This window comes from Penaeus monodon, chromosome 33 (genome assembly GCF_015228065.2).
Source record: "Penaeus monodon isolate SGIC_2016 chromosome 33, NSTDA_Pmon_1, whole genome shotgun sequence".
Classification (NCBI taxonomy): Eukaryota; Metazoa; Arthropoda; class Malacostraca; order Decapoda; family Penaeidae; genus Penaeus; species Penaeus monodon.
This window is the reverse complement of record NC_051418.1, coordinates 14,796,757-14,797,175: the sequence shown is the minus strand read 5'-3', so window position 1 is coordinate 14,797,175 and position 419 is coordinate 14,796,757.

The window sequence follows — 419 nt, the reverse complement described above, 5'->3', positions numbered from 1 at the left end:
ATAAAAAAAAATCTTAGGGGTAGAGGACTCGCAGTGCACCAGAGACTGATTGTAATTTTCTCGCCAACCTTGCCCTCCCTCCCAAGAAAAAGTTAGTGATGCCCCTGAGTGTGACAATACAAGGAGCAGGACTACAGAGTTTGACTTGCGATTCCCCTTCGTTTCCATCCAGTCAGTTTTCTTGTGTATATATAATTTGTCTCTTATAAAGAAAGATTTGTTTTTTTGGAACCATTTTTGTCTAAGCACAATGAGGGTGGTCAGTTTCCCTGGTTGCACGGTTCCTGGTTTAACTTCTGTTGATGAGTCAATGTTAGCTTAGAGGCAAAAGCAGTATATTGCCCATGAAACCAACAGAAAATCTGTGTTGCATAATCATTTTTTGGTTGCAACCCAAAATACAGTCAATTTTCTTGCCA